Source organism: Schistocerca gregaria, chromosome 11, assembly GCF_023897955.1.
Source record: "Schistocerca gregaria isolate iqSchGreg1 chromosome 11, iqSchGreg1.2, whole genome shotgun sequence".
NCBI classification, from domain to species: domain Eukaryota; kingdom Metazoa; phylum Arthropoda; class Insecta; order Orthoptera; family Acrididae; genus Schistocerca; species Schistocerca gregaria.
Window position 1 is genome coordinate 11,822,230 of NC_064930.1, and position 13,427 is coordinate 11,835,656.

At 49.6% G+C, this 13,427-nt stretch overlaps 3 non-coding genes across 3 annotated transcripts; all 3 read left to right on the top strand.

The window, feature by feature from the left end:
- Positions 1 to 2,743: 2,743 nt before the first annotated feature.
- Positions 2,744 to 2,817, top strand: Trnaa-agc (transfer RNA alanine (anticodon AGC)). The gene has a single exon. It is a non-coding gene; the product is annotated as a tRNA-Ala (tRNA).
- Positions 2,818 to 4,303: 1,486 nt separating this feature from the next.
- Trnaa-agc (transfer RNA alanine (anticodon AGC)) lies at positions 4,304 to 4,377 on the top strand. The gene has a single exon. It is a non-coding gene; the product is annotated as a tRNA-Ala (tRNA).
- A 6,261-nt stretch (positions 4,378 to 10,638) lies between these two features.
- Trnaa-agc (transfer RNA alanine (anticodon AGC)) lies at positions 10,639 to 10,712 on the top strand. Its single transcript has one exon. It is a non-coding gene; the product is annotated as a tRNA-Ala (tRNA).
- The last annotated feature ends 2,715 nt before the right edge of the window (positions 10,713 to 13,427 follow it).

A 13,427-nucleotide genomic window follows, 5' to 3' on the forward strand; every position in this document is an offset into this window, starting at 1 on the left:
TCATGGAGTGAGTTGTATGTTTTGCGATAGTCTGTCTCTGACAAGCAAGCACAGGTGATATAGGTGCGAACACAGGAAGCTTGCAGCCCCTCGCTGCCTGCAGACACAGAGCAGCCACACTAGAAGAGCGGCCTAAGCCGTAGGCGAAATGTGCTCATTCGCTTTGGCGCGACGTCGAACTGTAAATAAGGCTGTCACTAGCGTGAGCGTCGTGTAAAGTCGGAAAAGTCATCTGCATGGGTGATTGCCAAGTTTGGGGAGCGTTTCGTAGTACGATCAGTGCAATGGAGACGCGGAAACTTGTTGTGTCCCAGTGTTTTGCAGTTGGACGACAAGAGTTTTACACACTGAGTTGGCATTAACAATGGAGAGCACAATGGGGCTCGAGATGTGCTTGTTACCTCAGGTGCTGTGTGATTGTCGACAAGGAGTGAAATGGACCAATTTGTGACCGCCCTTTCAATTTAAGACGTTCAAAACAGACGGAATTTGCATTCGTAATACCAGAGCATCGAAACTACTTGGAACTCTTGTGTGTATGAACGTGGCCGCGCCTTTGTATTCTGGTACCTTCGCCGCTACAAACCAACCAACCATCGTGTCCGTGCACATCAGAGTCGCAAAGAATGGAGAATAGCCAGGCTTGGTCGTGTGTGTAGCTGTAGCTCAGTTGGCAGTTCGTTCGCTTAGCGTGTGAACGGTCTCGGGTTCAAGCCCCGGTTCCTCCATGTTTTGTGGTCAGTGCATGGTAAGTATTGGTCGCGGCGAACATAAACGCACGCAAGAAGTTGCAAAACAAGCGTCACAGGCCGATATGATGTATACTGTCATAAGGAGAGCAAGATGTAAGTGTGGGGACCGGATGTTATCGTGGTGTCATCGAGTGCAGATCTGTCTTAGGTATCACGGCTTAACGTCATTGAAGTCTAGAGGTGGACAACACGTTCGTCTTACTCAGAGCGGTGTCTGAACTCTATTTTCGACGTTATGGGTGCCACTTTCATTGTGGCCAACTACGATTCGATACAGAATGCACGAAACCTGAAAGACACCCTCACTGATACATAGAGAGTAGCGTTTGTCTGCGGAATAATGGGAGTGCAAGGGTCTGTGACGTTGATATGACTGTATGTAGCACTACTAGTTATCGGGGGGGTGGGCGTAGCTCAGATGGTAGAGCGCTCACTTAGCGTGCGAGAGGTACTGGGATCGATACCCAGCGCCTCCAGAATTTTTATCACACCTACATGCGCACCTTGCCATGCAAGTGGAATAATTCCCAACCGGCAGAGGTGTGTAGGCAGATACAAGCGAACGATTAGCATCCATAATTGGCGAGCGTGCTTCTATTCGTGCGCAGGGAGCACCCTCCTCCCACACCTACACTTAATTTAGAAACAGTACAAATGTTCCCATAAGATTCTCAAGCCTACGTCGGAAAGATCTGCCTTGCGCCGATTTCACGTAAATCCCACTGCACGTTCCCATTCTTTGCGTGCAGTCGGCTGCTACTGGTGTTGCTGGTTGTGACTGCTGATAACAGATGCCGTAGCAATCAATTCATGGAGTGAGTTGTATGTTTTGCGATAGTCTGTCTCTGACAAGCAAGCACAGGTGATATAGGTGCGAACACAGGAAGCTTGCAGCCCCTCGCTGCCTGCAGACACAGAGCAGCCACACTAGAAGAGCGGCCTAAGCCGTAGGCGAAATGTGCTCATTCGCTTTGGCGCGACGTCGAACTGTAAATAAGGCTGTCACTAGCGTGAGCGTTGCGTGAGCGTCGCGAAAAGTCGGAAAAGTCATCTGCATGGGTGATTGCCAAGTTTGGGGAGCGTTTCGTAGTACGATCAGTGCAATGGAGACGCGGAAACTTGTTGTGTCCCAGTGTTTTGCAGTTGGACGACAAGAGTTTTACACAGTAGCAAAGAGCGAGGCACTGAGTTGGCATGAACAATGGAGAGCACAATGGGGCTCGAGATGTGCTTGTTACCTCAGGTGCTGTGTGATTGTCGACAAGGAGTGAAATGGACCAATTTGTGACCGCCCTTTCAATTTAAGACGTTCAAAACAGACGGAATTTGCATTCGTAATACCAGAGCATCGAAACTACTTGGAACTCTTGTGTATATGAACGTGTCCGCGCCTTTGTATTCTGGTACCTTCGCCGCTACAAACCAACCAACCATCGTGTCCGTGCACATCAGAGTCGCAAAGAATGGAGAATAGCCAGGCTTGGTCGCGTGTGTAGCTGTAGCTCAGTTGGCAGTTCGTTCGCTTAGCGTGTGAACGGTCTCGGGTTCAAGCCCCGGCTCCTCCATGTTTTGTGGTCAGTGCATGGTAAGTGTTGGTCGCGGCGAACATAAACGCACGCAAGAAGTTGCAAAACCAGCGTCACAGGCTGATATGATGTATACTGTCATAAGGAGAGCAAGATGTAAGTGTGGGGACCGGCTGTTATCGTGGTGTCATCGAGTGCAGATCTGTCTTAGGTATCACGGCTTAACGTCATTGAAGTCTAGAGGTGGACAACACGTTCGTCTTACTCAGAGCGGTGTCTGAACTCTATTTTCGACGTTATGGGTGCCACTTTCATTGTGGCCAACTACGATTCGATACAGAATGCACGAAACCTGAAAGACACCCTCACTGATACATAGAGTGTAGCGTTTGTCTGCGGAATAATGGGAGTGCAAGGGTCTGTGACGTTGATATGACTGTATGTAGCACTACTAGTTATCGGGGGGGTGGGCGTAGCTCAGATGGTAGAGCGCTCGCTTAGCGTGCGAGAGGTACTGGGATCGATACCCAGCGCCTCCAGAATTTTTATCACACCTACATGCGCTCCTTGCCATGCAAGTGGAATAATTCCCAACCGGCAGAGGTGTGTAGGCAGATACAAGCGAACGATTAGCATCCACAATTGGCGAGCGTGCTTTTATTCGTGCGCAGGAAGCACCCTCCTCCCACACCTACACTTAATTTAGAAACAGTACAAATGTTCCCATATGATTCTCAAGCCTAAGTCTGAAAGATCTGCCTTGCGCCGATTTCACGTAAATCCCACTGCACGTTCCCATTCTTTGCGTGCAGTCGGCTGCTACTGGTGTTGCTGGTTGTGACTGCTGATAACAGATGCCGTAGCAATCAATTCATGGAGTGAGTTGTATGTTTTGCGATAGTCTGTCTCTGACAAGCAAGCACAGGTGATATAGGTGCGAACACAGGAAGCTTGCAGCCCCTCGTTGCCTGCAGACACAGAGCAGCCACACTAGAAGAGCGGCCTAAGCCGTAGGCGAAATGTGCTCATTCGCTTTGGCGCGACGTCGAACTGTAAATAAGGCTGTCACTAGCGTGAGCGTCGTGTAAAGTCGGAAAAGTCATCTGCATGGGTGATTGCCAAGTTTGGGGAGCGTTTCGTAGTACGATCAGTGCAATGGAGACGCGGAAACTTGTTGTGTCCCAGTGTTTTGCAGTTGGACGACAAGAGTTTTACACACTGAGTTGGCATTAACAATGGAGAGCACAATGGGGCTCGAGATGTGCTTGTTACCTCAGGTGCTGTGTGATTGTCGACAAGGAGTGAAATGGACCAATTTGTGACCGCCCTTTCAATTTAAGACGTTCAAAACAGACGGAATTTGCATTCGTAATACCAGAGCATCGAAACTACTTGGAACTCTTGTGTGTATGAACGTGGCCGCGCCTTTGTATTCTGGTACCTTCGCCGCTACAAACCAACCAACCATCGTGTCCGTGCACATCAGAGTCGCAAAGAATGGAGAATAGCCAGGCTTGGTCGTGTGTGTAGCTGTAGCTCAGTTGGCAGTTCGTTCGCTTAGCGTGTGAACGGTCTCGGGTTCAAGCCCCGGTTCCTCCATGTTTTGTGGTCAGTGCATGGTAAGTGTTGGTCGCGGCGAACATAAACGCAAGCAAGAAGTTGCAAAACCAGCGTCACAGGCTGATATGATGTATACTGTCATAAGGAGAGCAAGATGTAAGTGTGGGGACCGGCTGTTATCGTGGTGTCATCGAGTGCAGATCTGTCTTAGGTATCACGGCTTAACGTCATTGAAGTCTAGAGGTGGACAACACGTTCGTCTTACTCAGAGCGGTGTCTGAACTCTATTTTCGACGTTATGGGTGCCACTTTCATTGTGGCCAACTACGATTCGATACAGAATGCACGAAACCTGAAAGACACCCTCACTGATACATAGAGAGCAGCGTTTGTCTGCGGAATAATGGGAGTGCAAGGGTCTGTGACGTTGATATGACTGTATGTAGCACTACTAGTTATCGGGGGGGTGGGCGTAGCTCAGATGGTAGAGCGCTCGCTTAGCGTGCGAGAGGTACTGGGATCGATACCCAGCGCCTCCAGAATTTTTATCACACCTACATGCGCGCCTTGCCATGCAAGTGGAATAATTCCCAACCGGCAGAGGTGTGTAGGCAGATACAAGCGAACGATTAGCATCCACAATTGGCGAGCGTGCTTTTATTCGTGCGCAGGAAGCACCCACCTCCCACACCTACACTTAATTTAGAAACAGTAAAAATGTTCCCATAAGATTCTCAAGCCTACGTCGGAAAGATCTGCCTTGCGCCGATTTCACGTAAATCCCACTGCACATTCCCATTCTTTGCGTGCAGTCGGCTGCTACTGGTGTTGCTGGTTGTGACTGCTGATAACAGATGCCGTAGCAATCAATTCATGGAGTGAGTTGTATGTTTTGCGATAGTCTGTCTCTGACAAGGAAGCACAGGTGATATAGGTGCGAACACAGGAAGCTTGCAGCCCCTCGCTGCCTGCAGACACAGAGCAGCCACACTAGAAGAGCGGCCTAAGCCGTAGGCGAAATGTGCTCATTCGCTTTGGCGCGACGTCGAACTGTAAATAAGGCTGTCACTAGCGTGAGCGTCGTGTAAAGTCGGAAAAGTCATCTGCATGGGTGATTGCCAAGTTTGGGGAGCGTTTCGTAGTACGATCAGTGCAATGGAGACGCGGAAACTTGTTGTGTCCCAGTGTTTTGCAGTTGGACGACAAGAGTTTTACACAGTAGCAAAGAGCGAGGCACTGAGTTGGCATGAACAATGGAGAGCACAATGGGGCTCGAGATGTGCTTGTTACCTCAGGTGCTGTGTGATTGTCGACAAGGAGTGAAATGGACCAATTTGTGGCCGCCCTTTCAATTTAAGACGTTCAAAACAGACGGAATTTGCATTCGTAATACCAGAGCATCGAAACTACTTGGAACTCTTGTGTGTATGAACGTGTCCGCGCCTTTGTATTCTGGTACCTTCGCCGCTACAAACCAACCAACCATCGTGTCCGTGCACATCAGAGTCGCAAAGAATGGAGAATAGCCAGGCTTGGTCGTGTGTGTAGCTGTAGCTCAGTTGGCAGTTCGTTCGCTTAGCGTGTGAACGGTCTCGGGTTCAAGCCCCGGTTCCTCCATGTTTTGTGGTCAGTGCATGGTAAGTGTTGGTCGCGGCGAACATAAACGCACGCAAGAAGTTGCAAAACAAGCGTCACAGGCCGATATGATGTATACTGTCATAAGGAGAGCAAGATGTAAGTGTGGGGACCGGCTGTTATCGTGGTGTCATCGAGTGCAGATCTGTCTTAGGTATCACGGCTTAACGTCATTGAAGTCTAGAGGTGGACAACACGTTCGTCTTACTCAGAGCGGTGTCTGAACTCTATTTTCGACGTTATGGGTGCCACTTTCATTGTGGCCAACTACGATTCGATACAGAATGCACGAAACCTGAAAGACACCCTCACTGATACATAGAGAGTAGCGTTTGTCTGCGGAATAATGGGAGTGCAAGGGTCTGTGACGTTGATATGACTGTATGTAGCACTACTAGTTATCGGGGGGGTGGGCGTAGCTCAGATGGTAGAGCGCTCACTTAGCGTGCGAGAGGTACTGGGATCGATACCCAGCGCCTCCAGAATTTTTATCACACCTACATGCGCACCTTGCCATGCAAGTGGAATAATTCCCAACCGGCAGAGGTGTGTAGGCAGATACAAGCGAACGATTAGCATCCACAATTGGCGAGCGTGCTTCTATTCGTGCGCAGGGAGCACCCTCCTCCCACACCTACACTTAATTTAGAAACAGTACAAATGTTCCCATAAGATTCTCAAGCCTACGTCGGAAAGATCTGCCTTGCGCCGATTTCACGTAAATCCCACTGCACGTTCCCATTCTTTGCGTGCAGTCGGCTGCTACTGGTGTTGCTGGTTGTGACTGCTGATAACAGATGCCGTAGCAATCAATTCATGGAGTGAGTTGTATGTTTTGCGATAGTCTGTCTCTGACAAGGAAGCACAGGTGATATAGGTGCGAACACAGGAAGCTTGCAGCCCCTCGCTGCCTGCAGACACAGAGCAGCCACACTAGAAGAGCGGCCTAAGCCGTAGGCGAAATGTGCTCATTCGCTTTGGCGCGACGTCGAACTGTAAATAAGGCTGTCACTAGCGTGAGCGTTGCGTGAGCGTCGCGAAAAGTCGGAAAAGTCATCTGCATGGGTGATTGCCAAGTTTGGGGAGCGTTTCGTAGTACGATCAGTGCAATGGAGACGCGGAAACTTGTTGTGTCCCAGTGTTTTGCAGTTGGACGACAAGAGTTTTACACAGTAGCAAAGAGCGAGGCACTGAGTTGGCATGAACAATGGAGAGCACAATGGGGCTCGAGATGTGCTTGTTACCTCAGGTGCTGTGTGATTGTCGACAAGGAGTGAAATGGACCAATTTGTGGCCGCCCTTTCAATTTAAGACGTTCAAAACAGACGGAATTTGCATTCGTAATACCAGAGCATCGAAACTACTTGGAACTCTTGTGTGTATGAACGTGTCCGCGCCTTTGTATTCTGGTACCTTCGCCGCTACAAACCAACCAACCATCGTGTCCGTGCACATCAGAGTCGCAAAGAATGGAGAATAGCCAGGCTTGGTCGTGTGTGTAGCTGTAGCTCAGTTGGCAGTTCGTTCGCTTAGCGTGTGAACGGTCTCGGGTTCAAGCCCCGGTTCCTCCATGTTTTGTGGTCAGTGCATGGTAAGTGTTGGTCGCGGCGAACATAAACGCACGCAAGAAGTTGCAAAACAAGCGTCACAGGCCGATATGATGTATACTGTCATAAGGAGAGCAAGATGTAAGTGTGGGGACCGGCTGTTATCGTGGTGTCATCGAGTGCAGATCTGTCTTAGGTATCACGGCTTAACGTCATTGAAGTCTAGAGGTGGACAACACGTTCGTCTTACTCAGAGCGGTGTCTGAACTCTATTTTCGACGTTATGGGTGCCACTTTCATTGTGGCCAACTACGATTCGATACAGAATGCACGAAACCTGAAAGACACCCTCACCGATACATAGAGAGTAGCGTTTGTCTGCGGAATAATGGGAGTGCAAGGGTCTGTGACGTTGATATGACTGTATGTAGCACTACTAGTTATCGGGGGGGTGGGCGTAGCTCAGATGGTAGAGCGCTCACTTAGCGTGCGAGAGGTACTGGGATCGATACCCAGCGCCTCCAGAATTTTTATCACACCTACATGCGCACCTTGCCATGCAAGTGGAATAATTCCCAACCGGCAGAGGTGTGTAGGCAGATACAAGCGAACGATTAGCATCCACAATTGGCGAGCGTGCTTCTATTCGTGCGCAGGGAGCACCCTCCTCCCACACCTACACTTAATTTAGAAACAGTACAAATGTTCCCATAAGATTCTCAAGCCTACGTCGGAAAGATCTGCCTTGCGCCGATTTCACGTAAATCCCACTGCACGTTCCCATTCTTTGCGTGCAGTCGGCTGCTACTGGTGTTGCTGGTTGTGACTGCTGATAACAGATGCCGTAGCAATCAATTCATGGAGTGAGTTGTATGTTTTGCGATAGTCTGTCTCTGACAAGGAAGCACAGGTGATATAGGTGCGAACACAGGAAGCTTGCAGCCCCTCGCTGCCTGCAGACACAGAGCAGCCACACTAGAAGAGCGGCCTAAGCCGTAGGCGAAATGTGCTCATTCGCTTTGGCGCGACGTCGAACTGTAAATAAGGCTGTCACTAGCGTGAGCGTTGCGTGAGCGTCGCGAAAAGTCGGAAAAGTCATCTGCATGGGTGATTGCCAAGTTTGGGGAGCGTTTCGTAGTACGATCAGTGCAATGGAGACGCGGAAACTTGTTGTGTCCCAGTGTTTTGCAGTTGGACGACAAGAGTTTTACACAGTAGCAAAGAGCGAGGCACTGAGTTGGCATGAACAATGGAGAGCACAATGGGGCTCGAGATGTGCTTGTTACCTCAGGTGCTGTGTGATTGTCGACAAGGAGTGAAATGGACCAATTTGTGACCGTCCTTTCTATTTAAGACGTTCAAAACAGACGGAATTTGCATTCGTAATACCAGAGCATCGAAACTACTTGGAACTCTTGTGTGTATGAACGTGTCCGCGCCTTTGTATTCTGGTACCTTCGCCGCTACAAACCAACCAACCATCGTGTCCGTGCACATCAGAGTCGCAAAGAATGGAGAATAGCCAGGCTTGGTCGTGTGTGTAGCTGTAGCTCAGTTGGCAGTTCGTTCGCTTAGCATGTGAACGGTCTCGGGTTCAAGCCCCGGTTCCTCCATGTTTTGTGGTCAGTGCATGGTAAGTGTTGGTCGCGGCGAACATAAACGCACGCAAGAAGTTGCAAAACAAGCGTCACAGGCCGATATGATGTATACTGTCATAAGGAGAGCAAGATGTAAGTGTGGGGACCGGCTGTTATCGTGGTGTCATCGAGTGCAGATCTGTCTTAGGTATCACGGCTTAACGTCATTGAAGTCTAGAGGTGGACAACACGTTCGTCTTACTCAGAGCGGTGTGTGAACACTATTTTCGACGTTATGGGTGCCACTTTCATTGTGGCCAACTACGATTCGATACAGAATGCACGAAACCTGAAAGACACCCTCACTGATACATAGAGAGTAGCGTTTGTCTGCGGAATAATGGGAGTGCAAGGGTCTGTGACGTTGATATGACTGTATGTAGCACTACTAGTTATCGGGGGGGTGGGCGTAGATCAGATGGTAGAGCGCTCACTTAGCGTGCGAGAGGTACTGGGATCGATACCCAGCGCCTCCAGAATTTTTATCACACCTACATGCGCACCTTGCCATGCAAGTGGAATAATTCCCAACCGGCAGAGGTGTGTAGGCAGATACAAGCGTTCGATTAGCATCCACAATTGGCGAGCGTGCTTCTATTCGTGCGCAGGGAGCACCCTCCTCCCACACCTACACTTAATTTAGAAACAGTACAAATGTTCCCATAAGATTCTCAAGCCTACGTCGGAAAGATCTGCCTTGCGCCGATTTCACGTAAATCCCACTGCACGTTCCCATTCTTTGCGTGCAGTCGGCTGCTACTGGTGTTGCTGGTTGTGACTGCTGATAACAGATGCCGTAGCAATCAATTCATGGAGTGAGTTGTATGTTTTGCGATAGTCTGTCTCTGACAAGGAAGCACAGGTGATATAGGTGCGAACACAGGAAGCTTGCAGCCCCTCGCTGCCTGCAGACACAGAGCAGCCACACTAGAAGAGCGGCCTAAGCCGTAGGCGAAATGTGCTCATTCGCTTTGGCGCGACGTCGAACTGTAAATAAGGCTGTCACTAGCGTGAGCGTCGCGAAAAGTCGGAAAAGTCATCTGCATGGGTGATTGCCAAGTTTGGGGAGCGTTTCGTAGTACGATCAGTGCAATGGAGACGCGGAAACTTGTTGTGTCCCAGTGTTTTGCAGTTGGACGACAAGAGTTTTACACAGTAGCAAAGAGCGAGGCACTGAGTTGGCATGAACAATGGAGAGCACAATGGGGCTCGAGATGTGCTTGTTACCTCAGGTGCTGTGTGATTGTCGACAAGGAGTGAAATGGACCAATTTGTGACCGCCCTTTCAATTTAAGACGTTCAAAACAGACGGAATTTGCATTCGTAATACCAGAGCATCGAAACTACTTGGAACTCTTGTGTATATGAACGTGTCCGCGCCTTTGTATTCTGGTACCTTCGCCGGTACAAACCAACCAACCATCGTGTCCGTGCACATCAGAGTCGCAAAGAATGGAGAATAGCCAGGCTTGGTCGCGTGTGTAGCTGTAGCTTAGTTGGCAGTTCGTTCGCTTAGCGTGTGAACGGTCTCGGGTTCAAGCCCCGGCTCCTCCATGTTTTGTGGTCAGTGCATGGTAAGTGTTGGTCGCGGCGAACATAAACGCACGCAAGAAGTTGCAAAACCAGCGTCACAGGCTGATATGATGTATACTGTCATAAGGAGAGCAAGATGTAAGTGTGGGGACCGGCTGTTATCGTGGTGTCATCGAGTGCAGATCTGTCTTAGGTATCACGGCTTAACGTCATTGAAGTCTAGAGGTGGACAACACGTTCGTCTTACTCAGAGCGGTGTCTGAACTCTATTTTCGACGTGATGGGTGCCACTTTCATTGTGGCCAACTACGATTCGATACAGAATGCACGACACCTGAAAGACACCCTCACTGATACATAGAGTGTAGCGTTTGTCTGCGGAATAATGGGAGTGCAAGGGTCTGTGACGTTGATATGACTGTATGTAGCACCACTAGTTATCCGGGGGGGTGGGCGTAGCTCAGATGGTAGAGCGCTCGCTTAGCGTGCGAGAGGTACTGGGATCGATACCCAGCGCCTCCAGAATTTTTATCACACCTACATGCGCACCTTGCCATGCAAGTGGAATAATTCCCAACCGGCAGAGGTGTGTAGGCAGATACAAGCGAACGATTAGCATCCACAATTGGCGAGCGTGCTTTTATTCGTGCGCAGGAAGCACCCTCCTCCCACACCTACACTTAATTTAGAAACAGTACACATGTTCCCATATGATTCTAAAGCCTAAGTCGGAAAGATCTGCCTTGCGCCGATTTCACGTAAATCCCACTGCACGTTCCCATTCTTTGCGTGCAGTCGGCTGCTACTGGTGTTGCTGGTTGTGACTGCTGATAACAGATGCCGTAGCAATCAATTCATGGAGTGAGTTGTATGTTTTGCGATAGTCTGTCTCTGACAAGCAAGCACAGGTGATATAGGTGCGAACACAGGAAGCTTGCAGCCCCTCGCTGCCTGCAGACACAGAGCAGCCACACTAGAAGAGCGGCCTAAGCCGTAGGCGAAATGTGCTCATTCGCTTTGGCGCGACGTCGAACTGTAAATAAGGCTGTCACTAGCGTGAGCGTCGCGAAAAGTCGGAAAAGTCATCTGCATGGGTGATTGCCAAGTTTGGGGAGCGTTTCGTAGTACGATCAGTGCAATGGAGACGCGGAAACTTGTTGTGTCCCAGTGTTTTGCAGTTGGACGACAAGAGTTTTACACAGTAGCAAAGAGCGAGGCACTGAGTTGGCATGAACAATGGAGAGCACAATGGGGCTCGAGATGTGCTTGTTACCTCAGGTGCTGTGTGATTGTCGACAAGGAGTGAAATGGACCAATTTGTGACCGTCCTTTCTATTTAAGACGTTCAAAACAGACGGAATTTGCATTCGTAATACCAGAGCATCGAAACTACTTGGAACTCTTGTGTGTATGAACGTGTCCGCGCCTTTGTATTCTGGTACCTTCGCCGCTACAAACCAACCAACCATCGTGTCCGTGCACATCAGAGTCGCAAAGAATGGAGAATAGCCAGGCTTGGTCGTGTGTGTAGCTGTAGCTCAGTTGGCAGTTCGTTCGCTTAGCATGTGAACGGTCTCGGGTTCAAGCCCCGGTTCCTCCATGTTTTGTGGTCAGTGCATGGTAAGTGTTGGTCGCGGCGAACATAAACGCACGCAAGAAGTTGCAAAACAAGCGTCACAGGCCGATATGATGTATACTGTCATAAGGAGAGCAAGATGTAAGTGTGGGGACCGGCTGTTATCGTGGTGTCATCGAGTGCAGATCTGTCTTAGGTATCACGGCTTAACGTCATTGAAGTCTAGAGGTGGACAACACGTTCGTCTTACTCAGAGCGGTGTGTGAACACTATTTTCGACGTTATGGGTGCCACTTTCATTGTGGCCAACTACGATTCGATACAGAATGCACGAAACCTGAAAGACACCCTCACTGATACATAGAGAGTAGCGTTTGTCTGCGGAATAATGGGAGTGCAAGGGTCTGTGACGTTGATATGACTGTATGTAGCACTACTAGTTATCGGGGGGGTGGGCGTAGATCAGATGGTAGAGCGCTCACTTAGCGTGCGAGAGGTACTGGGATCGATACCCAGCGCCTCCAGAATTTTTATCACACCTACATGCGCACCTTGCCATGCAAGTGGAATAATTCCCAACCGGCAGAGGTGTGTAGGCAGATACAAGCGTTCGATTAGCATCCACAATTGGCGAGCGTGCTTCTATTCGTGCGCAGGGAGCACCCTCCTCCCACACCTACACTTAATTTAGAAACAGTACAAATGTTCCCATAAGATTCTCAAGCCTACGTCGGAAAGATCTGCCTTGCGCCGATTTCACGTAAATCCCACTGCACGTTCCCATTCTTTGCGTGCAGTCGGCTGCTACTGGTGTTGCTGGTTGTGACTGCTGATAACAGATGCCGTAGCAATCAATTCATGGAGTGAGTTGTATGTTTTGCGATAGTCTGTCTCTGACAAGGAAGCACAGGTGATATAGGTGCGAACACAGGAAGCTTGCAGCCCCTCGCTGCCTGCAGACACAGAGCAGCCACACTAGAAGAGCGGCCTAAGCCGTAGGCGAAATGTGCTCATTCGCTTTGGCGCGACGTCGAACTGTAAATAAGGCTGTCACTAGCGTGAGCGTCGCGAAAAGTCGGAAAAGTCATCTGCATGGGTGATTGCCAAGTTTGGGGAGCGTTTCGTAGTACGATCAGTGCAATGGAGACGCGGAAACTTGTTGTGTCCCAGTGTTTTGCAGTTGGACGACAAGAGTTTTACACAGTAGCAAAGAGCGAGGCACTGAGTTGGCATGAACAATGGAGAGCACAATGGGGCTCGAGATGTGCTTGTTACCTTAGGTGCTGTGTGATTGTCGACAAGGAGTGAAATGGACCAATTTGTGACCGCCCTTTCAATTTAAGACGTTCAAAACAGACGGAATTTGCATTCGTAATACCAGAGCATCGAAACTACTTGGAACTCTTGTGTATATGAACGTGTCCGCGCCTTTGTATTCTGGTACCTTCGCCGGTACAAACCAACCAACCATCGTGTCCGTGCACATCAGAGTCGCAAAGAATGGAGAATAGCCAGGCTTGGTCGCGTGTGTAGCTGTAGCTTAGTTGGCAGTTCGTTCGCTTAGCGTGTGAACGGTCTCGGGTTCAAGCCCCGGCTCCTCCATGTTTTGTGGTCAGTGCATGGTAAGTGTTGGTCGCGGCGAACATAAACGCACGCAAGAA